The 26,465-nt window shown below is 39.6% G+C and overlaps 1 protein-coding gene across 1 annotated transcript in view; it reads right to left on the bottom strand.

Moving 5' to 3' along the window:
* MYO16 (myosin XVI) overlaps positions 1-22,100 on the bottom strand; it is a 702,327-nt gene extending 680,227 nt beyond the window's left edge. The window contains exon 1 of the mRNA XM_025364355.1: positions 21,906-22,100. The gene's annotated coding sequence lies outside the window, so the exon portion shown is untranslated. The remainder of the gene's footprint in view (positions 1-21,905) is intronic.
* Positions 22,101-26,465: the final 4,365 nt, after the last annotated feature.

Raw genomic sequence — 26,465 nt, 5'->3', positions numbered from 1 at the left:
TGGTAAAAAGATTCCTTTCCAAGACATGAACAATAGCTGTGCAAAATAGTCTTTGTACTTAAACTTGTTTTCCTCTTCCCTTCCTGACCTTGATTTTGTTCTCACGTTTGGGAGATAATTAGTAACTATTTATTGGGAAACCTGTGTGCACAATACTAGAAATATTCTATTGAGAAGAAAGACTGGGAAAACTGCAAAGTCAGCAAATTCAGTCTGCAACCAACCAATGTTTAGATAAATTCAAATCATAATTATATCATTGGAGATTAATAATGATGAAACTGTACTTAATGTAAATCTAGAGAAAGTATAAAATGTATACAAAATCGTAACTTTTTCTGAAATATCTAATGCTCCATTTCTTCTGTTGTTTTTTTCCACATTCAGATTTAGTTGACTAGTCACGGGAAAGAAAAGCCATTCTATTTACAAAACAGATCATTAAACATAATTACATTTACAAGCAAAACTACTTAAGGTCCCAAATGTCAGGTTCAGAGGCAGATTATCAGACATAAAGAGCACACTTATCAGTTTGAATAGTGCTATTTACCAGGCAGCTGCACAAAAGGTGACCTCAGTAAGTAGTATGCAGGCACCTAATACATTTATATTATAGGCAATTATGTTTGAGATCAAAAGAATTAAAAAACAAAAATCTTTTCCTCTAACAGATAGCTGTTTTGGAAACAGACTTTGTAGATAATTAAAATAAGTTGGAATTCATTTTGAAAGTTTTCATTGTTTGTTCTCCTTGCTACCCAGTGCTGACTTGCAAAATAATATTTAATAACCATAAAATCTTACATAATCTGTATTGATTACTTATATCACTTAATTGTATCTGTCTTTCAGGCATCCTTTAAGAAGTACATCACCCCCGTGAAGTCTCCTTATCTATTCTAGTCTCACTAATCTGCTTCTTCCTCAATTTCTCTAACACTTTCTGTTGTCTCCCCCTCCTGAGATAGGCTGTCACACATGTTCATTTCCAGCCTCTCCAGTTTGACTGTAGAAGGTTGGAGAATATAGCTTGTGCTGCTTTCATCTCACACCTACCAAAATAGAACCATATACATTTTGGATAAAAGGAAGAAGAAAACAAAGAAAGGAAATTGAGGAAGTGAAGGAAGAAAAGCAAAGGAAGGAAAGAGGGAGAAAGGAAGGAAGGAAAGAAGGAAAAAGAAGGATGGGGATGTGGGAGGAAAGAACACGTGGAAGATGGGAATTACCCATTGCACAGACTTATTTGAGGCCCTTTAGCCCAAACTGTAATTAATGCCAATCCTCTCCTGACTGAGAAGAGAAGCATCGGGAACATCCACTGCGAGTTATCATTGGAAGAGAAAGCTCACTGTCTATACATATGGAATTTAGTTCAATGTGATCACTGCACACTTTAATTCTATTGTAATCTCATTTGTCTTCTATGCATTTAAATTGTATGCATCCATACTACAGGGTGTGTTAAAAGTTTATCGGCTTGGAATGTATCTGACACTGATGAAAATTTCCATGTATTAACTTAATAAATTGTAAAAATGTATCAGATTATCAATAGATTTTTACTAACCAATTTTCTCCTTGACAAATAGCAATTTTGTTCAATGTGCCATATTTTATTAATGCAATGAATCAAGATTAATAATTCCCCAAATGAGTACTTATTTGCAAATTGCTAAAATGAGAGATTAAAATTCACAATGAAGAGATAAAATATTCTCTAATATCTAAAAACCAGATATGGTCTGATTATATCTTTAATCACATATAAATTGGATTTTTTCAAATAAAATGACATGGGGTTTCATTGCTATTTCAGTTGCATATTTTACCTTCAGAGATATATAATTGTGTATGCATCTATTATAGTGTGCATATTATAGTTTTGTAAATAACTTTCACACGCATCATTTGATTGTCACTAAAACTGAAGCAGACCAGGCAGATCTTATGACATATAATTTATAAATTAGAACACTATGATGGTGATACTAAATGACTTGCCCAAGTCACATAGAAGGAGAGAGAAAAAGGAGAGGAGAGAGGGAAGGAGACAAGAAAGTATAACTAGAGAAAATGAATGTTAAAAGTTTTATCTTCACATTTATTATTTTCTCAGTGAAAATATACTCAAAAGTAATTATAGTAAGTTGCTATCTTGTAAACTGATGGCCCCAGGGTTATAGTTTCAGGGTCAAAAAATAAGCTTCCTCTAGATATGGTATGTTAAAACAATTTTATCAATAAAACATGAACAGTATTGAAATGTACAAGTACTCAACTTTTCAAAACTTAGTTTTCAGTTTTTTTATATAATGTCACTAATTTCAATTCCTTTTCCTAAGGCAAACAAGACATAAAAGAGTCATTCGCTGGTACATTTACTTTGACTCCTACAAATGATCTTCCTGTCGTTATTCTTGCATGATGTTTAGATAGCCTTTGTAAGCTCTTAAGTATGTCTGGACTTAGTGCAAAAGTTTGATTTTTTTCTGGTGCGTGTGTTGTGTGTGTGTGTGTGTGTGTGTGTGTCTGTTATTTTGCATATTGCTTATTTTGACCAAGCAACTCTTGTGTTTTTTCCCCATTATTTCCAGTGTTCAAATGTATTATGATATCTCTATCAGTTTCCAACTGGCTTGTACATGCAGTACTTTCACAGAATCAAGAGAACAGAACCACTAAATGCAGTCAAATCCACAGATTAGAAAACAGAAGTAGAAAAAAGGAAGAAACAAACAGAGAAAGAAAGAGAAAAACCAGAGGGGTGGGAGTAGAAAGAAAGAGAGAAAAGGGAACATTGATTTCCATCCTGCAGAAGAAGTCAGTAGCCTGTTTTGCTTTCTAAAGCAGATCGCACTCTGTGGAGAGAGCTGGCTTCCCTACACCATCATTGGCATGTTACAAATCGTTGTTGGCCACTGACCTGGAGCCATCCGCAATGCAGGATTAAACTATTCTGTGCTCGCCTGTGTGAAATTTGAACTTCTTGCCTCTGGTAACATGACCAAGATGCAGACTCAAGAAATGTGTTTATGCTACTGATCTTTTAAAATTATGGAAATATCCACATAATAAAATTTCTTTTTTTTTTTTCTATTTTCAACACCTTTAAAGCAGCAGCATCTATTCCAAGATGCTTAAAGTCAGAGTCTCTATTCTTTTGAAAAAGTATATTAATTTGAGATCGTATTACTAAATTTGTGTGCATCCTTTGGCACGATAGAGATGTATAATTCCATTAAGTTATCTTAGAAAATTAAAATAATCATGAACTTCTAAGGCATTTTGATTTCTGATATTCTATTTTTCTCAATAAGTACCCCTCCACACTGTATTTCTTTCTACTTATTAAAATTGTTCTAATGAGGTCATCTAGAACTATATAGCAGACCACACTAAGAGTTATTCACTATGACAGTGATTTTACCCAACAGGTTTTTAAATATCTGTCCTTAGAGGTTACTTTTTCCTTTGTTTTGACTTTATCACTTCTTCAAGTAGTAATTATTTGTATGGAAAACTGGTGCAATTGTCTAAGTCATATTACGCATGGTGAATGGAAGCTATAATTTAGGACTCAGAAACACCTCTCTGTTCAAAACGTTTAAAAACGCTTCCAGTGGGATATTTTAAAGGTTACCCAGGATTTTGCTGTTTGAGTCTGTAAATTCTTCCTGCCTTCCTGGGAAGGCAGACATATTTAGAAGACCCTGAAAAATCATCAGCTAAACTCAGGACATCTTAGACATCTCAGGCAGATGCTATTCCTGTTTCTGTTGGAACATCTTTTTGATGTATCAAAATGTGTTGTAAGATCTCATTTTCCTTTTCTTGGAATTATTAGAATGCAATTTATGTTAAATTATGACATATTAAGGATGCCTTAATGCAACCATCCCCAACCCCACCCATTGGTCAGAGGTCAACTGTATAGATAACAAATTATGCACAATCATTTTTCTATGTAAAATATTCTACATTTTTCTACCTTTTTACAGGGTAAACCTTCCCAGGATAAACTTTTCACATTATTCTTTCTGGGCTTTAGCCATTCTAGTTTATTTCCTCTGTATATACTTGTCACAGTGTGAATGTGGGTGTCCCCCCAGAATTCATATGTTGGCATCTAATACGCAACAGAATAATATCAGGAGGTGAGGCCTTTGGGACGTGATAAAGTCATGAGGGTTCCACCCTCATGAAGAGGTTTAGTGCCTCATAACAGAGGCTGGAGCGAGCTCCTTTGCCCCTTGTGCTAGTGACCCCATAACGAGGCACCATGTATGAAGCAGAGAGCCCCCATTAGACACCAAATCTCCTGGTGCCTTTTCTTGGGCTTCCCAGCCTCCGGGACTAAAGTTATGTTGTCTATAAATAAGCAAGTCTAAGGTATTCTGGTTACAACAGCCAGCAAACAGACTGAGGCAGTATTCTAGTTTATAAAATTCTTAACTACAGATGGCTCCCTGACATGAATATATTATTCTAAAAGTAAAATCATCAACTTGGGATATTAGACATTGCCTTTCAATTTCAATAGTGTATCTACATTAATTGTGGTGAAGCTGCTCTTGTTATGTTGAATATTAGTTAACTAATACACACATATTTTTCCAAGTGTCTGTTGTAAAGACAGGTGCTTGACATTCTGAACATATGCCATTGATATTTTGAATTCACCGGCAGGGCTTACAGTTCTCCCTAATAAATTTCCAAGGTTTTAGAACCAAGGTTCTAAAAATTTATATGATTTCACCCTCCCCTTCTAGGCACACTCCTTAAAGACATGTGTACACATATGTATCCAGGGGGCATTCCAGGACGCCACACAGCAGCATTATTCACAACATGCAGCCAGGTGCCGTGGCTCATGCGTGTAATCCCAGCACTTTCCAAGGCCAAGGTGAGAGAATCACTTGAAGCCAGGAGTTTAAGACCAGCCTGAGAAATATAGTGAAATCTCGTCTTTCCAAAAATATTTTTAAATAACTGGACACAGTGGTGCATGCCTACCATCCCAGCTGCTCAGAAGATGAGGTGAGAGGACCACTTGAACCCACAAGTTTGAGGCTACAATAAGCTACAATTGCACCACTGCACTACAGCCTGGGAAACAGAGTGACACCCTGTCTCTGAAAACAAAACAAAGCAAAACATAATCACTCAAATGGCAGGAAAAAAAAAACAAAAACCAAAATCCCAGTCACAGAATGACTAAATACCTTCTGGTAGACTCACAAGAATAAATGTACCCAGCAGAAAAACCGAATAACCTGCAGACTATACAGCAAAAATGAATAATTCTCTTCACATAAAGTTCAAAATCACACAAAACAAAATTATAGCACTTAGACATGTGTACTTAGGTGACAAAAGAATAGAGAAAAGCGGCCGGGCGCGGTGGCTCAAGCCTGTAATCCTAGCACTTTGGGAGGCCGAGGCGGGTGGATCACGAGGTCAGGAGATCGAGACCATCCTGGCTAACATGGTGAAACCCCGTCTCTACTAAAAATACAAAAAAAAATTAGCCGGGCATGGTGGCGGGCGCCTGTAGTCCCAGGTACTCGGAGGCTGAGGCAGGAGAATGGCGTGAACCCGGGAGGCGGAGCTTGCAGTGAGCCGAGATCGCGCCACTGCACTCCAGCCTGGGTGACACAGCGCGAGACTCCGTCTCAAAAAAAAAAAAAAAAAAAAGAATAGAGAAAAGCAAAATAAATAAATACTATGAAAGTAAGCATGCTGGATGGCGGAATGTTTTATAATAGTCTATTTCTTGATACATGTTTACCTTATACTAATTTCTTATGTGTGCCTGTATATTACATGCATTTTTCTCTGTATGTGTTATAGTTCTCAATCAAAAGACTAAGATCAATTTTTAAAAATTAACTGTCTACCGGGCACGGGGGCTCACGCCTGTAATCCCAGCACTTTGGGAGGCTGTGGCGGGAGGATCACGAGTTCAGGAGATGGAGACCATCGCGGCTAACACGGTGAAACCCTGTCTCTACTAAAAACACAAAAAAATTAGCCAGGCATGGTGGCGGGCGTCTCTAGTCCCAGCTACTCTGGAGGTTGAGGCGGGAGAATGGCGCAAACCCAGGAGAGGAAGCTTGCAGTGAGCCGAGATCGCGCCACTGCACTCCAGCCTGGCTGACAGAGCAAGACTCTGTCTCAAAAAACAAAAAACAAAAGCAAAAACAAACAAATAAAAACAAATAAAAATTAACTATCATGACTATCCTTCTGCAATCCATAAGCATTCTAGGGCATAACTAATATTGGGGATTATTTCAGGTGTTACTTGACCATAGCCTTAGCCCCTTTCTCTTCTCACTCAACGCACTCAACTTCTGCTGTATCTTGTAGCAACGTTAGTAATAAAAGGTCTTCTGGGATGACAGCAACATGACAGTAGCAAAACAATGTTGGGGTTGCGGGGGAAGAGAAAGAGAGAGTCCATGATGCAAGAAAAGTCCGGGGCCACACTCAGTTGGGTCACGTTCTTAAACTTGAAAAATGACCAAAGGTAAAATAAAGTCATCAGAGCAAGCAAGATTATGCTGATCAACTTAAGCCAATGATAGCCCACTTTTAGAGCTCAAGTTGGACCAATCTCATTCAAACCATGTGGTTATTACATTACGGGGAAAGAGTGAAATTAATGCTAACTTGTATATTCTCATATGCACACATACATGTACACACAATCGTACATTCAACATTAGGGAAAAATGTACAGCAAAGTGTAAAGTGTAGCTTTCCATAGAGTAGTAGGATTATGAATTCTTTCATTTTTTTCTTCTGAATTATTTGGACTTTGTAATGTTTCTATTAACAACCAAAAACCCTTTCTCTAGTTTCTGTATGAGAGAAATCTCCACTTAAAAATACTCCTTCATGTTGTACAAGTATCATACTGGTCTTGATGTTCATCTGGGATTCCAATTCCGTTTCTGTTGGTCTTTCATTATTTGACGTTAATCAGTCCTCTGCTTATATTACTCCCTGAAAGTTTCAGATCCCTCTGCCTGTTCTTTTAACTATCTTTGTTGTAAGTTAATACTGAGAAATGGGTAGAAGCCAAGTTCAGCAATGTGATGTTCACAGAATCTCCAAGGAAGCCTCACTCATTACTGGGTGTGTCACTGGCCATGCATTAGACTTCTTTTTTTAAATTGACATAACATATTTTTTAGGTATATGTGATATTCTGATGCATCTGTACAGTACGTAATGACTTAATCAGGGTAATTGGGATAGCCATAACCTCAAACATTTATCTTTGCATTGGGAACATTACAGTTCTTCAAGCTAGTTTGAAATAGAAGATAAATGATTGATAACTATAATTTTCCAATTGTACTATTGAATACTAAAATGTATTACTGGTATTTAACTGTATTTTTTTACTCATTATCCAACTTCTGTTCATCTCCCCTCCCCATTTCCCTTTTCAGCCTCTGGTAACTACCATTCTACTTGCTACCTCCATGAGATTCACTTTTTTAGCTCCCATATAGAGTGAGCACATGAAGTATTTGTTGTTCTGTGCCTGGCTTATTTCGCTTAACATAATGACATCCAGTTCCATCCATGTTGCAGCAAGTGCGAGGATTTTGTTTTTTTGTGGCTGTGTTCCATTGTGTATATACACTGTGTTTTCTTTTATCCATTCATCTGTTGATGGACATTTAGGTTGATTCCAGTCTTTTCCATTATGAATAGTTCTGCAATAAACATGGGAGTACAGATATCTCTTTCATATATTCATTTTATTTTCTTTGGGTACATACCCAGCAGTGGCATTGCTGGATCATATGGTAGTTCTATTTTTTAGGTCTTTGAGAAACCTCCATAAAGTTTGTACTAATTTACATGTTCACCAACAGTATATAAGTGTTCCCTTTTCTCTGCATCCTTTCCAGATGATTTGTGACATTGAGCATTTTTTCATATACTTGGCAATTTATATGTCTTCTTTTGGGAAATGTCTATTCAAGTCTTTTGCCCATTTTAAATTAGATTATTTGGGATTTTTTTTGCTATTGAGTTGTTTGAGCTTTTTATGTACTCTGGTTATTAATCCCTTGTTGGATGGGTAGTTTGCAAATATTTTCTGCCATTCTGTGGACTGTCGCTTCACTTTATTAATTGTTTCCTTTGTTGTGCAGAAGGTTGTTAGCTTGATATAATCCCATGTCCCAGCCTTCTGACATAGGCTGTACATTTTGTTTAACAGTTTTGCAACTTCTACTAGGTACAGACCATCCAGGTTCTTATTTCTCTACCTGTTAATCACATTTAGATAACTATTTCCACAAAGAGCCAGATGGTGAATATTTTAGACTTTGTGGGCCATACAGTCTCTGTCTCAACTATTCTTCTCTGTCTTTGTGGTGCAAATGCAGCCATAGACAATACATAATCAAACAGGAGTGTCTAAGTATTCCAATAAATAGCTTCGTTAAAAAAAAAAAAAAAGTCAACAGACAAAGTTTGGCCTTGTAAGGCTGCAGTTTGTCAACCCCCAGTCTAGACGGTCCCATGTGTTTGACATATTTAATATAGTGACTCTAACATGTCTGTTTCATAATACAGATTTGTCATTCTTAATAGCGCTGAAGGCAGGAAATCCATTCAATGTAGCAGTACTTCCCTTTTGATGCCTGAGCATACCCCTGCTGTTTAGCCAAGCTCCCCTTGGCTACACCATATAGTGCAGATTAACCAGGACTTGTAGTCAGGAAAAAAAGAGCCCAGGCCAATGTGAGCAGCTTTCCCCGATGGGCCTAGGCTTGGCTTCTTGAGTAGGTCTTCTCACATTATGCCAAAAATTGTCCGTTAGATGCAATGTGGAATCCTGAAGTAGACCTTGAAACAGTAAAAGGATTTTAGTGGAAAAATGAGTGAAATCTAGTAGTTTAGTAACAGGAACATATCAATGTTAATTTCTTGCCTCTGCCAACTGTACCATGGTTATGTAAGCTGTGAACACTGGGGAAACTGAGTGAAGGGTGTTTGGGAACAGTCTGTAATATCTTTACAACTTTTCAGTAAATTAAAAATTATTCTAAAAAAAAAAAAAAACTATCTTTTACTAAAATTAATCTTTGATGGTCTAAGGCTAACACTGGTTTATTAAATATTTTGTTTTAAAGTAACCTGGTTTAGCTCAGCGTTTCTCATCTTACTCAGTTTCTCCTGTCCACAAATAGGAATCACAGCTGATGAGAGCAGTGGTGTCCTCTGGAAAATCCAGGAAAGTTTACAGAACATCTGGTTAAAATTGAGTTAAATTCCAGTCTATGGAATGATGACAAGATAACTGAATAGTAAGTCCCATCTCTCACTCTCCCAAAAAGACATTGTCTAAAAAGCAACATATGAACCAAAACACCTTTACGAGAACTCCAGAAACCAGTGAAGAAGCTGCAGTACTCTCAGGGAATGCAACTTCAAGAATATCTGCTCTGAAATGGGTAAGAAAAGCCTTTACATTCTACCCTCCCTCCCTCTACCCCAAGCTGGCTGAGCTCAGCACAGCTGGGAGAAAATTCTCAACTCATAGCTTCTCTCTCAGGAGGGAAAGAGAAGGAGGAAAAAATGCATCCAATGTTAGGGCTTTCAGGAGATACCAAGACACTGACCTCTCATTAACCTGATTTAGAATCCTGACAAAACTTGCATACTTTAGATCCCTGGGAGCCACTGAGAACAAAAGAGAACTGTAGGCTTGCTGAAGCAGCAACCAAGATAAACACCAGAGGGGGCAGGAGATCACGAACTCCTAGAAAAGAAACAAGCAAACCTCTCTGGAAAATTACGCATACTAGCCAGAGAAAGTGCATCCCAAAAAAGCTTTGAGAGGCCTCCAGAAGCTCTAGCTGGGCTGCCTAGTGTAGTTTTCCTCAGTATAAAGCTAGTCCATAGAGACTAAGAAAGATAGCTTTTTTTTTTTTTTCTTCCAAATACCCAAGTCTCCGCAAGAAAAAAAAAAAACGGCAAGGCTCACAAAGAAAAAGGGAAATTTGGCCCAATCAAAAGAACAAAATAAATCTCCAGAATTCAACCCTAAAGAAACTGAGATCTATGAATTATGTAACAAATAATTTGAAATAGCTACCTTATAGCAGCTTAATGAGTTTAAATAAGACAGATAAACAAATAAGAAAAAAATCCAGAAACCTATGTGTGAACCAAAAGAGAATATCAACAAAGAGATAGGAATTGTATGTTTAAAAAAACTTCTGGACTTTAAATATATAACTGAACTGAAAAATTCACTAAAATGTTCAATAGCAGACTTGGCCAAGCAAAAGAAAAAAAAAAAGGTGAACTTGAGGACAAGTCATTTGAAGTTACCTAATCAGGAGGTAGATAGTAATATAAGTGATATTATTTTCTATAATAACAATCAGATAGAAATGAAGAAATCTTAAGATACTTATGAGACATCATTGACTGGGCCAATATATGCATTATGAGAGACCCAGAAGAAAAGAGAAACGGGCAGACAGCTTATCTGAATAAATAATGGCTGGAAACTTCTCTAATCTCAGGATGAAAATAGACATCCAAATTTAAGAAGTTAAACACACTACAACTCTGATAAATCCAAAATGACACAGAGACACATTATAATCAAACTGGCAAAAGTCAAAGACAGAAAGAATCTTGAAAGCAGAAAGAATATGTAACTTGGTACATCAAAGGGAGCTCCCATAAGATTATCAGTGGGTTTCTCATAAGAAATCTTACAGGCCAGAAGAAAATGGAATGATATATTCAAAGTCATTTTTTTAAAAAACCTAGCAAGCAAGAATATTACATGTGGCAAAACTGTTGTTCAAAAATGAGGAAGAAATAAAAACTTTCTTACACAACCAAAAGCTAAAGGAGTTCATCACCACCAGACCTGCCTTAAGAGAAACATTAAAGGGAGTCCCTTCAAAGTTGAAATGCAAAGGTGTTAGATAGCAACATGAAAGCCTATAAAAATATAAAGCTCTCTGGCAAAGTTAAATACACAGATGCTCCTTGGTTTATGATAGTCCCATAAACCCATCGTAAGTTGAAAATATTTTAAGTCAAGGATTCATGGCTAAGAACTGTGACTCACTGCTGCTGCCCAACATGACAAGAGAAGAATGGTTAGGGTTAGGATTAGGTCATACACCATGATCAAGTGGGATTAATTCCTGTAATGTAAGAATGGTTCGACATACAAACATAAATCAGTGTAAAACACCACATTATCAGAATGAGATATAAAAAATTACATGATCTCAATTGATAAAGAAAAAGCATTTGGCAAAATTCAACACCTTTTCATGGTAAAAAAAAATTCAACAAACTAGAAAGGAAATTGCCTCAACATAATAAAGGTCATATATGAAAAGCCTACAGCTAACATCACACTCAACAGTGAAAACAGTGAAAAACTGAATGTGTTTTCTTTGAGATCAGAAACAAAGCAAGAGGCCCACTCTTGCCACTTCTATTCAACATAGTACTAGAAGTCCTAACCAGAGAAACTAGGCAAGAAAAAGAAACGAAAGACATTCAAATTGTAAAGGAAGAAGTAAACTTATCTCCATTAACAGCTAATTCTGTATGTAGAAAATTCTAGACTATGCACAAACACACACACACATACACACACATGTGCAAAGTGTTAGAACTAATAAATGAAATCACTAAAGTTGCAGGATCCAAAATTAACATGCAAAAATAAGTTGCTTTTCTATATACTAACAATGAAGAATCCAACAATGAAATTTTAAAAATGATGCCATTTACAATAGCATCAAAAAAGAATAAAATGCTTAGGAATAAACTCAGCCAAAGAGGTAAAAGATCTATACACTAAAAAACGTTGCTGAAAGAAATTTATGAAGACACAAATAAATGGAAAGATATCCTGTATTCATGGATTGGAAGATTTAATATTGTTAAAATACAAGTAATATTCAAAGTAAGACACAAATTCAACACAATCCTATTAGAGTCCCAACGGCATTTTTTGTCAAAAATTGTAAAGACATTATAAAATTTATATGGGATCTCAAAGGACCCCAAAGATCCCAAACAACACTGAGAAAAAAAGAATAAAGCTGGAGGCCTTATACTTTCTGTTTTTAAAACATGTTAAAAGCTACAGTAATCAAGACAGTATGGCACTGGCATAAAAACAGACGTAAAGACAAATGGAACCAAATAGAGAGCCCGGAATAAATCCTTGTGTATATAGTCAAATAATCTTCAACAAAAGTGCCAAGACTACACAATGGGGAAAGAACAGTATCTTCCACAAATGGTGTTGGAAAACTAGTTATCCACTTGAAAGGCAATGACATTTGATCTTTACCTTATGCTACAAAAAAACAACTCTAAATGGATTAAAGACAAAAATGTAGGATCTGAAACCATATACATCTAGAAAAAAAAATATGAAGAAAACCTTGTGACTTTGATTTGACAATGATTTCTTGATGACACCAAAAGCACAGGCAACAAAAGCAAATATTGACACATAGGACTACATCAAATCAAAAATCTGTGCAGCAAAGGAGATCATTAAAAGACTAAAAAAAGCCTATGGAATGGGAGAAAATATTTTCAAGCCATGTATCTGATAAAAGTTTAATATCCAGTATATATAAAGAGCTCTCACAAATCAGTTACAAAAAAAAATCAAATGACCTGATTAAAAAATGGACAAAGGATTTGAATAACCTTTCTCTAAAGAAGATATACAAATGAACAAAAAGTTTATGAAAAGATGTTTGACATCATTAATCATCAGGGAAATGCAAATTAAAACCACAATGACATATGACCTTACCCTTATTAGAATGGCCACTATCAAACAAATAAGCAAACAACAACAAAAAAAAAAAAAAAAAAAAAAACAGAAAATAACAAGTGCTGGTGAAGATATGGAGAAACTGGAACTCTTGTGCACTTTTGGTGGAGATGTAAAATGGTGCAGCCACTATGGAAAACAGTTTAGGAGTTCCTCAAAAAATTAAAAGTAGAATTACCTTATGATTCAGGAATCCTACTTCTTGGGTTTTAATCCAAAAGAATTGAAAACAGAATCTTGAAGAGATACTTGCACACCCATGCTCATTGCAGGATTATTCACAAAAGCCAAGGTGAAAGCAACTTAAATTTCTATCAACAGATAAATGGATGAAGAAAATGTGGCCTACCCACAACAATGGAGTATTATTCAGCCTTAAAAGTTAAGGAAATGTAGTCATAGACTAGAACATAGATGAATCCTGAGAACGTTATGCTAAATGAAAAAAACAGTTACAAAATATCAAATACTGCATTATTCCACTTATATGAAGAACCTAGAATAGTCAACTCATAAAAACAGCAAATAGAATGTAACCACACATTACAGGTGTGGTTACAGGTGGCTCATGCCTGTAATTCCAGTACTTTGGGAGGCTGAGGCAGGCTAATCACAAGGTCAAGAGATCGAGACTATCCTGGCCAACATGGTGAAACCCCATCTCTACTAAAACTACAAAAATTAGCTGGGCGTGGTGGTACACGCCTGTAGTCTCAGCTACTTGAGAGGCTGAGGCAGAAGAATCGCTTAAACCTGGGAGGCGGAGGTTGCAGTGAGCTGAGATTGTGCCACTGCACTCCAACCTGGGTGACAGAGCTAGACTCCATCTCAGACAAACAAACAAACAAAACACCTTCTAGAGATCTGTAGCTCAAAAATGCCCATATAGTTAACATTAGTGCACTGTGCACTTTGAAATGATTAAAATGATGTATTTTGTTGTGTTTTTTACAATTTTAAAAAACTGACACCAAGTAAAGGCAAAAATAATAATAATAAAACCTATGATAAATTCTTAGAACATAGGAACCCTGGAAATTATTTAGTCCAGATTCCTAATGTTATAGATAAGCAATGTCTCACATTAATTTTTTCTGGCTTTCTTTAAAGTCTAGGTCATCAGGTTTCTTTGCAATGACTTTTGTGATATATTTTAGCTCCTCATGTTTTAAACGTTTAAAAAGCATTTGTGATGTGTGCATATATATTACATATATAATTTATTTTTGATGTGATTCTATGTACCACCTCATATCATCAAGGATGCTTCTTTATGCAGCTCATCTGACCTACCCCGTTTTCTGGCATTTCTGTAATTCTCTATCATGTCCCAAAGATTACAAGTAGCACCTGCAAAGGCACATTTGCAATTCTTTCAGTCTCCTGGCATAGGATTAACTTGAGCCTAACTTGAATGGTTTTCAAAGAGCTAAATAAATTTTTGTTTTAATTTCCTCACCTATCTTTGGCTTTAATCCAAGATTCTGACCTTTAAAAAAAAAAAAAAAAAAAACTTTTTTGAGCTGCTTCTCCTTGATGAAGAAAATTGGGGCCACAATTATGAAGAACAGTTCCGCTTTGAAATCATCTTGATGGTTTTTATACCGTCGGCTCCTGGCAGAGGTTGGCCCCTGCCTTGCAGCTCTTGTTGCTTGCACTGGGCATGTCCCATTTCACAGGTGAGGCCTAGGAAAGGTTTTCCACATATTCACCATCTCAGAGAATTGAGATGCAGAACAGGAATCTTCTCCAGCTTGAGGTGGAGAAGACTGACCATATTATTGACCTTCTTATTGACCATATTATACTATATTGCAATTTCCTGCTTCAATGTCTGTTTTATAGTATATATTAGGGAAACCCCATATATCATCCTTGTCTGAACACTTACATATCTATAACTTTAGCAAACTCCCTTCCTTAGAAATAACCTGTCTTAGGTTCACTCCAGAAAACTTGTTTCTACACACTAAAATGAAAATAGCGAGCTACACCCTATATAAAAATATATTCTCAGAATTCTGTCCTACTAACGTTCTTTATTTCTTAGGCCAAATTTCTTTTGTCTTGCTCTTGCATATAGATCTAAACCTCTGCAATGAATGTAAAGTTAATGGCTCTCTGTTTCAGATAATAAAGATAAAAGGCGTATTAAGAGACTTTTCAAAAGAAGATTTGAGAGCTCATGAAATGATTTCAACCCAGGGACTCCAACCACATATTACTCAGCTGCTTATAACCAATAATCTAAATTAGAAAAAAAATTAGTAAGCTTGGATAAGACTTTATCATTCTCAAAGAAATTATTTAATATTTCAAATCTGTTCATTAAGGGCACACAGTACCACATTCTACAGTTTTTAGCCTCCTGGGTTTATTTTTAGAATATCAACTAATTTCAGTAATAAAAATAACATTAAAATGTTTTCAACATTTTGGTTAAAGAGGATATTCAAATATCAATTTGAATTGATAATTCAATTCAGCTTATGATAATTTAAACATCAAACTCACTGTTATCTATACCTTCAAGCATTTTTAACCAAAAATTACCAGAATGATTTGATGAGGAATTAACTTTACTTACATTACTGAAAATTATGTCTATTATGCTAAATAGTTGTGGATAAATAATAAGCATCAAAAATAAGAAATAAATATGACATCAAGTATTTAAATACACTATGGCTTTTCCTTTCATTTTTTTCTTAAAATTCAATAAATCTACAAGTTATTTTATTTATTTATTCATTCATTCATTTATTTAGTTATTTATTTATTTTTTGAGACGGAGTCTCATTCTGTCACCCAGGGTGGAATGCAGTGGCTCAATCTCAGCTCACTGCAACCTCCACTTCCCAGGTACAAGCAACTCTCCTGCCTCGGCCTCCCGAGTAGTTGGGACTACAGGCGCGTGCCACCATGCCCAGCTAATTTTTTGTATTTTTAGTAGAGAGGGGATTTCACCACGTTAGCCAGGATGGTCTTGATCTCCTGAGCTCGTGATCTGCCTGCCTCGGCCTCCCAAAGTACTGGGATTACAACTTATTTTTATATGTCCAGTCTTTTCTGGCATCACAATTATTTGCCCAAGTCAGCTACCTCATAAATTATACTAAACATCATGTTCAGGTCTCATTATTCCCATGATCAGGGTTCAGCAAACATTTTCTGTAAAAGGCCGGAGAGTAAATACTTTAGGCTGCATTGGCTGCAGAGTCTCAGTTGGTCACACATTCTTTATTTGGTTTGGGTTTTTCTTCCATATTTTAAAAGTGCAAACGACATGTTTAGCTTACTGGCTGTACACAGACAGGCCAAGGTTGGAACTGGCCCACTGGTGGTAGTGGCTTCTTGTCTCCAGCTATAGATGGTTTTCTATATGGCACTTGTTTAAAAAGCCAGTTTTCTTCTTTTAAAACACGCAAAGAGCACAGGGTAAATAATCAGCCCTTGTGGCAAGTCTGGATCTACCCTAAGCTAGCAGTGTAACTCTGAAGAAGTGATTCAGTCTCTGAGTTTTCTTTTCCTCGTCTGTGGAAGGAGCAGATGTCTTTTATGGAAGGGAGAAGCAGATGAGAGAGAGTCGGAGGATGAATACGGTGGGACCCCGGGTTACCGGCAGAGGACAGATACAATAACAGGTGAGACAGAGGGTCCCTAGGGAGAGCTTAGGGAGCTGTTGAAGCTAGAATCTCCCCCAGGCACTCTTGCCTCGAGAGCAGCTCGCTTTTATCTTCTGCAGTGTTCATATCCATTCATGTAACACCAACCCAATCCAGACACACAGAGATGAGTAAGAAGCAGTAACCACAGTGCCCGGGAAAGTCCGGCGTTTCAGCAAGTGAGATACACTAAGGGTTAACAGCGAAGATGGGCAGGCAGCAGAAGAGGCAGAAGAGGGACCTCTATGAAGTGGGGTGTTTGGGGGAAGATGATCCGGATTTGATTCCAGCTGAACAAAGCTAGAAGCAGCTCATGCCCAGTGTTCAGGGGGATGAATAAAGTCAGTGTATTCAGAAATGCTGAGTTCCACGTAGAGAACAAGCACCTCGGTGTTGTGAAACGCAGGGATGTGAGTTGGGAGAGGTGTCAGAGGAGGCTGGAGCTGGGCAGGGAATGGGTCAAGAAGGTGTCTGTCGTGGGGAGGAGCAGGTACTTTATGCTGCAGATGATAGGAAATCATTCAAGTCTTTTAAGCCAGAAGGTTTCATGGCTAAATTTGCATTTAAGATAAATCACTCTGGCAACTGTAAGACTGGAGCAGGAAGATGAATTAGGGTCTAGTCCCTTAGCCCTGACAGGGCATGATGAAGATTGGATCCAGGGCAGTCCTAAAAGGTCAGAATAAAGAAGACTCATCTCAGTCATATCTGTAAGACACATTGTAAAGACTTGATGACTAATGGAAAATGGGGTGTGGGGGAGGGAAAGGAAGAAGAAAAACAGCAGAAAACAAAACAACAAACAGGAATCAAGTCCGGGCGCGGTGGCTCACGCTTGTAATCCCAGCACTTTGGGAGGCCAAGGCGAGCGGATCATGAGGTCGGGAGTTTGAGACCAGCCTGACCCATACAGTGAAACCCCATCTCTACTAAAAATGCAAAAATTAGCTGGGTGTGGTGGCGGGCACCTGTAATCCCAGCTACTCGGGAGGCTGAGGCAGGAGAATCGCTTGAACCCGGGAGGCAGAGGTTGCAGTGAGACGAGATCGCACCACTGCACTCCAGCCAGGGTGACAGAGCAAGACTCCGCCTCAAAAAAACAAACAAACAAACAAACAAAAAAACGCCCAGGAATCAACAGGAATAACAGAGGCCGGCCTAGAGAGAACAATCGAGATTAGGATTCCAGTGTGGATGTGAGGAGTCAGGTGTGGTATGGAACCTCCAGGTCAGGACTGGAGATGTATATGTGGATCCCAGGCACAGGCACCCACCAAGAGGTGCGGGAGACACTTGAGACCACAGGAAAGACGGGAAGGGAGGGGCCACCAGAGCTGAGCGAGGGAGGGGCCGTTCCAGGGAGAAGCCAGGCTGAGGAGAGCTCAGGAGTGGACTTCCATGAAGCGGAGGGAGGGAACCGAGACGCCTGTGCCCAGGCCTCTCTGACCACAGAAATAAGCACATCGCAGACATTATAAAGAACAAGTCACTTAACATAGTTATTTTAAAAAACATAATTATATACAAAGAATTGTAATCCTGTGTGGGATATACAAGAAATGAGTTGATTTGATCCTACCACTTAGAGTTTACCAATATTTCATCCATGTTTACTTGTAGTCACAGTTGAGAATATAAACCTAAACTTCCTTGGAATTAATGGCCTGGTTTATTGTCACATCTTCCTAGTTATTATAATAACATAAAACTAACAAAGTAAGAAAATCTTTGCAGATTCCTACATAAATGGGAAAAGAAGTGGCTCTAGCTAGATGGGGGGTTGGGGGTGCGCCCAGTGTACATTTTTGAAAGACCATCCACTGTGTTCTCAAACGCAGTGTGCTCCTGTAAATGACTCAGTGGAAGGCTGTGGTCCCAGCCCCAGATTCTGATTCCGTAGGCCTGGGACAGGCCGGGGAATCTACTTCTTATTGGGCACCTGCAGAAAATCTAGAGTTGGCATCCCAAGGAGCACACCTCACCAGTCCTTAGAAGTTTACAGTCTTCAAAGTCAGGGTCCTGCATACTTGAATGACTACTCATTTTCAGGAAATGTCACTACAAAATTGTTAATAAATTTTTATAATTTTACATTGTCTGAAAATTATTTAGCACATTCTCTTGAAAAAAAAAAAAAAAACAACCCATGCTTAAAACAGGTAAGTTGAGTATAAATGTTTGATCTCAATTAACTCATGAGTCAACAATGCTCTGAAAGCACTGACTGAATCCTTACTGAATAGCACATCCAGGGCAGGCTATTAGGATACAAAGATGAAAACAGACTTAAATTAAGACAACAGATGTTACAGGGTGGTAATCACCCACATGTATCATAGCCCCAGAAGAGGCCCTAATTTTGCCTGGGGACATCTGTAAGAAGGAGAAGGACCAGAATTCAGTCATAGGAAATTGGCAATGTGGAATGAGTGTGCCTGCACTACATCTAGACAGGGCACTTGTGAGGATCAAATGAGATATTAAATGGAAAAGCGTCTTTGGGACAGGTAAGGTGTTGTTACTGTGAGCTTTTCAGTTTCTAAGAGTAATGACATTTCTTCTTTTAGGACTGTGTCCTTGCCTCAGTGGAATTCAGGTGAAAATCATTTGCTTATACTCCCTGGCTTAAAAAATTTTTAAAGACCAACTGGTTAAACTGTATGCATTTTAATCTCAGTAAGTTTTCCTTGTTCTCCTCACATGCTCACTCTTTGCTGTCTGGAAATCTTAAAGAAAATGTGTTATTTCTAGTACATAGCAGAATGTAGAAGAAAGGTTGGTGGGCAGAGAACCACACAGGAAGGGTGTAAGGAGAGGAGGGAGAGGCAATACGTTTGTGGCAGGTTTCACTGGCCAGCCCTTTTCTCGGGAGAAAGTAATCAAATCACTCTCTCTCCCTACACATCTACCACTCCAGTCTGGTGAAAACAGCAAGATCCAGCATCCTTGCCAATATGTAGCTGTGCGATCTTGAAAAAAAAATTACCTAAGTCTTCTGGACCTCTTTGCCTTCATTTGGAGTAGAGCAAGCTTGAACAGAACATTTTGAAAGTACCGTTCTACCCCAGCATTTTCTCATTCTATGAACATGTGTTCTCATTGGCCTGGATTTGCCCTGGTGATGTGATGAGATCCAGAAAGGGCAGACACATTTTTGAGGTGCTCAGCTGAGCACAAGCCTAAAGTATGATTTTCAGATATCACAGTTCCAATACCATATCTCTTCTCACTTATGTACATGTTTTAACACATTTAAGACCTGCAAGTTATGTACACACATAGAGATACACACATATACACATATATTTGGATCATATATGATTCTATGTATGATTGTGGCTTTCCCCAGCAGATTTTATTTTCTGATTTCTCAAGGAGAAGGCAATATTTCTATTTTTATTCAGTCTCCTTCAAGAACATTGGGGTTGTGCAGCCAGCTTGTATACAGTGTACACTCTCCTTTATCCACAGGCCACTAACTTACCCACAGATTACATTCATGACCCAGCACAGCAGCAGGTGGGGCTTGTATCTTCGAGCATTCTCAGGCCAGGGGGGTGGAGGAGAGGGGCAGAAACCTTTACAGTATTAATTGCATGTGCAAAATATTTTAGCTATTTTAATGTATACTAAACAAATCGTTTTACTTTATTAAATTTCCCCTCCCAATTCTCATAGTACACAGATAAACCCAACCATAGCATTCTGCCCTCTAGATAAAACTGTATTGGTTAAACATATTTTTCCTTCAGTAAATAAATATCACATTCTGGATGATTTTTATAGCTAGTAGTATGGTCCCTGGAACATATGCCATCTGTAACGCATTGCTGTGTATACTGTTTTCAAAACATCCATCATATGTAAACCTCATAAGCTTACAAAAGTTAATCACATGTGATAGTGTTAAGTATATGTCACATATGCTTGTATAATATTAACAAACTAAAATAACTTCAAACAGACCAATAGACATGTTTTAGAGCACCCTTAATCCACAGATGACAAATTACCTTCAAGGCTTCTACAAATTAAAAATACTAAGAGGAAAGTGTAATTTATTCTGGTAGCTATGCAATAATCCCATAAGAAAAAAGCTGGTTGTCCCAGTGGATCTGTGGTTGGCCCCTCCTCAGTCATGTGGCTTTGATCTCAGGATCTCATTGACGACTTTGGGATCCCTTGTTTTTCCTCTAGATTCTAAGTGAAAAGCACTGGGAGATGCATGGATAGACCACAGGAGCGTCAGAAATACTCCCAAGAACACATGGCAAACGCGTGTTGTAAATGCTTTAACCTTCATTCCAACACAGACTCCAGGGACTGCATGAGATTCGCAGAGAAAGCCACTACTCAGAAGAGGCTCCGGGCTTCCCTTGCGCTTCTGCCTTTGGAAGCCGCAGGCCAGTCCTCTGCTCATTTACTCCTCTGGCCAATTCAGAGCAGCCAAGTTTCACTTGACCCTGCTTAGCAAGAGAAACCGCTCCTCCTCCAATGGCTAATAATTCTTCTGAGTGGCAAACGGTTAACACCCAATTTTAATGCCCTGGCTCACAACCCCCACACAGACATCTGAGCCACATGTGAGTAGCTTTTCTGTAAATGACAGAAATACTAAAAGAACTTAATGGAAATCGTCTCCATTTCCTTTCGGGGGCGTACTAGGGACCAATTAAACGGAGCACTTCCACCGGCCTAGTGGTTTTCTGCAGCCGGGGAAGACGGGGCGGTGCGCTGAGGCTCGGCGCCCCCCGGTGAGACCGGCCCCTCACTTGGCCGGCCTCTGAGACAATGGAGCTGGCACTGCCCAGCGGGGGTCGCGCAGAGGGGTCAGCAGGATCCGCGGAAGAGGCAACAGCTGGGGAGCCCTCCTTCACCCTACATCTTTGTTCTGCTCTCTTTTCCATCCCCAAAGAAACAGAGGAGGAGGAAGCAGAGCCCCCACCGCGCGGTTGTGTAGGTGACCACGCCGCTTCCCCCATCTCCCTTAGCAACGGGGCTTCCGCGTCCCTCGAAATGGCCAGTTTCGCCCCCTCCTTCTGGGGCAGGTCCAGAGTTCAGAAGGCTTCTACTCCCAGCCTCCTCGGCTTGTGCATCCTAGCGGTTGGGAAGTCCCCGCGATTCCTCTCCCAGGAAGGGACCGACAAGCCTCCTCTCCACGCCCCCCAGGCGCGTCCAGTCCTCACCGTGCGGGAACTCTGGGTGGAGACCCAGCGCCTCAGGTCCGACCCCCGACACCCTCCCGGCGTCCCCAGCCCGGCCGCGCAGAACAGCCTCTGCGCCCCGCCGACCTCCAGACTCGGAGAGGCTGCCCCGCCGCGTTCTCCGCGCTGGGACCGCGCGCAGCGCCCCGCCGACGCCCCTACCTGCCGGAGAAGGGTCCGCGGGAGCCGGGGGCCGGGCGACGCGGCGATGGCCGGGACTCGGCTCGGAGACCAGCCCCGCGCAGCGGGTGAGGGGGTCGGCAGTTGCCCCTGTGCCCGGGGCCGGCGCAGATGCGCGCAGCCAGGCCGGCTGGAGGCTGGGGACGGCTCCGCCACCCGCTCGGTGGCGGCTCTCTCTGCCCGCCTCTGCGACCCGCAGCCGCGGCGTCGGCGGCGACACAGTCCCCGCCGGCCCCGCCTCTCCCCTCCCCGCGCGCCCCCCGCGTGGTGCCCGCCGCAGCGCGGGTCGTGGGGCTGGGCTCCAGCTCCCGGGGCGCCGCGCCTCGCTCTGTGGGTCACTTTCCTGCCGCGCCCAGGACGCTGAACCCGCCTGGCTTCTAATTCCCGCCCGGGCAGCCCCCCAGTCTCCGGCGCCCTCCTTTCCACGCTCCCCCGGGCGTTCCTGGAGACCGCGCCTCTCTCCGCTCCTGCCCTCCGATCCTCTCCGCTCTCTCCCGCCTGTCTCTCTGCTACAATTCTAAGAACGTAGCTCACTCCTGAAACTTTTCCGTCTCCACTTCAGCAAGATCCCGGGAGCTGGAGGGGAAGGGAGTGCCCAGAGCTGTGACCTGCAGCCGAGGTCCCCCTGGGCAGTCCGAACAGAACAAAGGCCATTGCGGGGACTGTGGCAGTGGTTAGCAGATGAAATGAGTGACCCCTTTTAAAGCTACAGAGGCCGTAACAGTCTTTCGCCCTCTCTGGTAATTCAAGAGCCTTCTGAATTGGGCTCCAAAAATCAACTTCAGCCTTGGACCAGAGAACATGTGCTAGAATAAGCCTGCCTCCAGGGGACTGCGCCGTCACAATTGTTAGACAATTCCAGTGCATTCAGTGCGATGAAATGGAAGGCTTACCCCAGCCCCCAATTTTGTTCTTGGCTGGCTGTGTAAACATGTTTCCTGTCCACATTTCTCCAGGAGGTCTATTTGCTGTATTAATTCTGGGGTTAATGGAGACATGCAGTCACACGTTGCTTTACCAGAGGGGTACGCTCTGAGAAATGAGGGGTAGCTCTGAGAAATGTGTCCTTAGGCGATTGTGTGACTGTGCGAATATCATAGGGTGGATGGACCTACAAAGAACTCAGTGGTGTAGCCTACTCCACACCTAGGACATGTGCTACAGGCGGGGTGCCGTGGCTCACATCTGTAATCCCAGCACTTTGGGTGGCCAAAGCAGGGGGATCTCCTGAGCTCAGGAGTTTGAGACCAGCCTGGGCAACATGGCAAGACCCTGTCTCTACCAAAAACACAAAAAATTAACTGGGTGTGGTGGCACGGCCTGTGGTCCTAGCTACTCAGGAGGCTGAGGGTAGGGGAATTACTTGAGTCCTGGAGGCGGAGGTTGCAATGAGTCGAAATCCGAGATCGCGCCACTGCACTCCAGCCTGGGAGCGACAGAAGGAGACTCCTGCCACACACACACACACACACACACACACACACACACACACAGAGACACACAGGACATATGATACATAACCTAATGCTCTTAGACTACAAACCTGTAAAGCAAGTTCCTGTGCCAAATACCATAGGCAATTATAACACAATGGTAAGTATTTGCATATCTAAACATATGTAAATGTAAAAAAGGTACAATAGAAACATGGTATTATAATCTTACAGGACCACCTTCCTACATGCGGTCAGTTGTTGACCCAAACAACCTTATGCAGTGAATGACCGTATAGGTGATTATATATATACATATTGTACACATTGATATATATTATATATAATCTATGTAATGTATATATAAAGTGTAATATATGATAATGCGATTATATAATGCATGCATATACTGTAATTATATATTATATATAATCATGTGTATGTATACGTGTACATATATACATAATAGCAGAGGGTCTTGAACATAGTACACACTCAATAACTGTTTCTTCAAATGAGTTTACTACCATATTAATTATTGGATATGTCTGGATAAATTGTATGATAAATGAATATATGAAAAATAGAGACTCTATAGTTTTCTGCATGAAATTCGAACTTCATACACTTAGGTGACGTTATAAGGCTGCATTTTCAAGTATGGATGATATAATGACTTCAGATACCGCTTTTTAATTGCCATTTGTATTTCACATCTTAAGTGATTTGAAATATATTCTGTGATTTTTAAGATGGGATTAATTAAACTAATTAATTGACCTTAAATATGAAACTATATGATGATGTTTTCTATATATAATGTAATGGAGTCTAAGTCAGAGTTAGTTTTTATTAAAATAATTTACAATGGGTAAATTAAAAATTTTCTCCCATTCTGTAGGTTGCCTATTCACTCTGATGGTAGTTTCTTTTGCTGTGCAGAAGCTTTTTAGTTTAATTGGATCTCATTTGTCAATTTTGGCTTTTGTTGCCATTGCTTTTGGTGTTTTAGTCATGAAATCCTTGCCCATGCCTATGGCCTGAATGGCATTGCCTAGGTTTTCTTCTAGGGTTTTTATGTGGCACATGTACACCATGGAATACTATGCAGCCATACAAAAGGATGAGTTCATGTCCTTTGTAGGGACATGGATGAAGTGGAAGCCATCATTCTGAGCAAACTATCATACGGACAGAAAACCAAACACTGCACGTTCTCACTCATAAGTGGGAATTGAACAATGAGAACACTTGGATACACGGTGGGGAACATCACACACCGGGACCTGTAGTGGGATGGGGGGAGAGGGGAGGGATAGCATTAGGAGTTATACCTAATGTAAATAACGAGTTAACTGGTGCAGCACACCAACATGGCACATGTATACATATGTAACAAACCTGCATGTTGTGCACATGTACCCTAGAACTTAAAGTATAAATAATAATAATTTACAAAATCATAATAAAATAATGAAGGCTAACAAGATTGACTATGAATTAAAACTAAAATAATTATTTCAGCCCCTTATTGTTTTCCTGGCATTTTATGCATTTAGTGTCAGAGAAATATAAATCTGTATAAATGTGGTATGAAGATACTACTCTTTTTTTTTTTTTTTTGAGACAGAGTCTCACTCTGCTGCCCAGACTGGAGTACAGTGGCATGATCTTGGCTCACTGCAACCTCTGCCTCCCAGGTTCAAGCGATTCTCCTGTCTCAGCCTCCTGAGTAGCTGGAATTACAGGCGCCCACCACCACGCCCGGCTAATATTGTATTTTCAGTAGAGATGAAGTTTTGCCATGTTGGTGAGGCTGGTTTTCAACTCCTGACCTCACGTGATCCACCCACCTCTGCTTCACAAAGTGCTGGGATTACCGACATGAGCCACTGTGCCTGGCCATGTTACCCATTTTTATGTTTGTTGTGTTGCATAATATTTGAAATCATTCTGTTTCTCTTTATACTGTAAGATTTGTATAGAAGAAGAAGCTTGCACATATTTAGCTCACCAGAAGTTAAGCTCTGGTAACCAACCTTTAAAGCTCTACAGACATCAAACAGTAGAGGCGCCTGATAAAATACTAATGTGGTCAGCAGGAGAGTTCAGGCTTTATATTGCTACAGTGCATGTTTCTCAATTATAGGTTATATATTGGATATATGTTTATATCATGTATCTGTTTCTGTATTAGCAGGTGACAGTATAAGACAAAAACAAGGAAAGAAAATAGCAAAAGTCATAAGTAGAAATCATGTTTGCATTCTAGTTATTTCCGTTACAGGCAGTGATTACAGTGGGCTGAAATACACAATTGAAATTGATAAGGTTTGAAAAAGTCACTATGCAATTTAAGCATATGGGCAATGTATTATTAAGAATGTATTATTAAGAATGTCAATATTGGTTCAGTTCCCAAAGGTAATTTTTCTTTTTAAAGTGAGATATGAATGCTCGTTTGTCATTGGTAATTTCTCTGTTTACATGAAGGCAGCAAATTCTGAAATAGTAAATTTTTTTACTAGGACAGAAGCATGTATTATCCAGCTTTGGCAGCCATATGAGGTATATTGTGGTAAAAGAGGATTACCTGAAATAGAAACCTCAAAGAAGATGGCTATAACAACATTCTGAGTTAAAGTTTTTATCACTTTTAGAAAGAGAAAGTATTAAGTTCATCTAATGGAAACATGTGTAAAGTGAATTATTTGTATGTATTTTATTACACTCATAATCTGTTCTGCATATATATATCTACTCTGCATATACAATCTAGTCTGCATATATATAGAGACATATATATGTGTATATATATGTGTGTATATACATATGTGTTTGTATATCTGTGTGTGTATATATAGGTTTCTTCCACATTTTCAGGAATCTTTACAGCAGTGCCCCACTCTGCTGGTACCAATTTACTGTATTAATTCCTTCTCACAGCTGCTCTGAAGAAATACCCAAGACTGGATAAGTTATAAAGAAAAGAGGTTTAATAGAGGTTTAATTGACTCACAATTCCGCATGACTGGGAGGCCTCAAGAAATTTACAATCACGGCAGAAGGCATCTCTTCAAAGGGCGGCAGGAGAGGGAATGAGAGCGGA

This window comes from Theropithecus gelada, chromosome 17 (assembly GCF_003255815.1).
Source record: "Theropithecus gelada isolate Dixy chromosome 17, Tgel_1.0, whole genome shotgun sequence".
NCBI classification, from domain to species: domain Eukaryota; kingdom Metazoa; phylum Chordata; class Mammalia; order Primates; family Cercopithecidae; genus Theropithecus; species Theropithecus gelada.
Note: the sequence above shows the minus strand (reverse complement) of the source record. Positions and strands in the feature narration are given on the sequence as shown.